Genomic DNA, 2482 nt, shown 5'->3' on the forward strand with positions numbered 1-2482 from the left:
CACAGATATAGATTCATTCTTCGTACCTGGTCCAACTTCACAACCCTTCGCGGGTTGGTAAGAAGTCAGTCTTGTTTGGTAAGACTCTATTGAACAAAGCAAAGAAAAGAGAGTGCTCGACCGGAACAACGGCCAACAAAGACCGTAATTACATAGATAACTGCTCCTCCCTTTCTCCGGCTTTAAGGCGAACCGTATGGCGGCCGGAAAGAAAAGAAAGACGACCTCCTCACCTTCTCGTAGATGGTGTCAGTGAGAGCAACTTTAGTATCCCCCGTTGACCTTCTTTTGTAGATAGAATCTTCAATGAGTGGAAACAACTTACTAATAAAGGTGCGCTTGTTGAGTAAGGCCGTTTTCTTGCAGGAGTGCTAACGCGCGCCCTTATTCTTCGCTTGCTCCGCAGTACGAGCCTCATACAGAGCTGCGCCCCTTTAATATGATGAGAAGAGGGGCCGCCCTCTTTTCTGCACCAATCTTTATTTACTACTATCTATCTTTTTTGGGGGTGTATAGCTCAGTTGGTAGAGCATTGGGCTTTTAACCTAATGGTCGCAGGTTCAAGTCCTGCTATACCCAAACAAACCTACCTTACACTATACCTATTCATTAATAAGGATGCGTAGTAACGTTCAAAGATCACTCTTTGGCCTTTAGACTCGCTTCAGCGACTTCGCCCTTTAAGTGAGAAGGGGGTGAGGTAAGGAGTAGTATAAGAGTGGCTCGGTCATCCATAGGCCTCTCCTTATTGGATTCATTCTATTCTATAGGGCGGGGCTGCAGACCAACAATCCAGCAAAAGGGCTTAAAAGCTCCTTTATCAAACCTTCCCCTTTTCAAAAAAAGAAGGTCAGCATCAAAGCCCAGCAAACCCAACCTATACAAAGAGCTCTTTTCAGCCCCTACTCCTAACAAGTGAAAGTAGCTGGCACCCACCATACCTTGCTTCGTGCCCTCGGTTTACTTCACTGGGGCTCTCTTCCCTTGGAACCAGGTATGACAGTTTACTTCTTTTTCTTCACTGACAGCATCCCAATGAAGATGTTCTTTTGTAACTGCCAGGGAGCTGGATCTAATGAATTGATCATAAAATGGAGAGATTTGGTTAACGGGAATGATCGTGGTACTCATTGAAACCCGAACTCAGAGTCGACGAGCATGAAGCAGAACCATCTGAGCACACCGAGCGGCGCATCAAGCAAATAAAGAAGGAGGGAAAGCATCGAATGGGATGTGGGAAGCGAGCTTACCGGTCTTTGCTATGGATCTTTCCCCTCGCTATAGCTACCATGTTCAGTGCCCAAACATAGATATGCCTACCTACATCTTATCTTACTACACCCACTCACCGCTCTTGGAGGTATATGAGACAGACTACGCGCTAACAGCTTTAGCAACAAGGCTATAGGCTAAACAACTAAAAAAGCAAGCATTGAAAGACGCTCACCTAGTGCATTCACCCTAAGGGAAAGTTCCTGAGTCAGTCAACTCAATTACAATCAATCAAAGAAGAGCACTATAAGCTTTCTACGCGCACCCTACGTACATAACTCCGCGATAGGACAGCAAAGGAGACACTAAATACACGCACTACAGAAGAAGCTATGTGATCAACGCGAGAAGCCTAATTGCATTTAGGAAGGAACGCATGCGCATTGGCTAGAGCAGTCACTTCCGGAGTTAGCTCTGCAGATGAAGCAAGCAAAGGCAGAAGGTTGAAAATCCACTCTTGCACAGAGCCTCTTACTCGCCAAGTGGATAGGCAGCAAGCACAACTGGATCTCCTCATCTACGATGCCTCCTTCTTCCATATGTCCGGAAGCCTTATCTTCGTCTCAGAACTCAAGCCCCTTCCCTTTACTCCATAGGGCATTCGACTATTCCCATTCACTCTATCTACTTTGGCTAATAATCTTAAATATCTGGTCATTGGCCCAAGGTCAGCTCTTGTCTATGAAAGTAAGTTCCTTCTCGGTTTCGCATGCCAATTGGCAACTGCTCTATTTCGTATCATCCCACCCAGAGGGAAAGATATGAGGTAATTTATTCATTAATAAAATTTCATTGCCTTAGTTACCAGGAAAGATCTGATGTGAACAAAAGAAGATCATGGTTGAATGCTCACAAGACATGTGACATTGGTTTAAGTTGAATCGACTGTGAACGAATGGGTTAAGCGAAAAAGGGCGTTGATCCAGGATTCGATTCGAGGCTTGACCAATCCGGAAGTTGCTGAAAGAGAAGCGGAAAGGGACATCTTGAACTCAGGGGGAAGGGACGCTAACAAGTACTAAAAAAAGACTTTCCACAAGCTCGATCTTCTATTCAAGGATTCTTCTGCCTCACAAGTACCGGGCGATCCCGACCGCACCGATGCGGCTTAACCATCGTTTATCCACAGATCTTACTTTGAAACAACTTGGAGGGGAAGGCATCCCTTAGAAGCTGCATGAGCACTTTTACCAAAGAATGTAGGGAATAG

At 45.4% G+C, this 2482-nt stretch overlaps 1 non-coding gene across 1 annotated transcript; it reads left to right on the forward strand.

The window, feature by feature from the left end:
• Positions 1-506: 506 nt before the first annotated feature.
• Positions 507-579, forward strand: TRNAK-UUU (transfer RNA lysine (anticodon UUU)). Its single transcript has one exon. It is a non-coding gene; the product is annotated as a tRNA-Lys (tRNA).
• Positions 580-2482: the final 1903 nt, after the last annotated feature.

Source organism: Vigna unguiculata, unplaced genomic scaffold (genome assembly GCF_037176805.1).
Source record: "Vigna unguiculata cultivar grain cowpea cultivar isolate G323 ecotype 2 unplaced genomic scaffold, ASM3717680v1 ptg000093l, whole genome shotgun sequence".
In the NCBI taxonomy this organism is placed as follows: domain Eukaryota; kingdom Viridiplantae; phylum Streptophyta; class Magnoliopsida; order Fabales; family Fabaceae; genus Vigna; species Vigna unguiculata.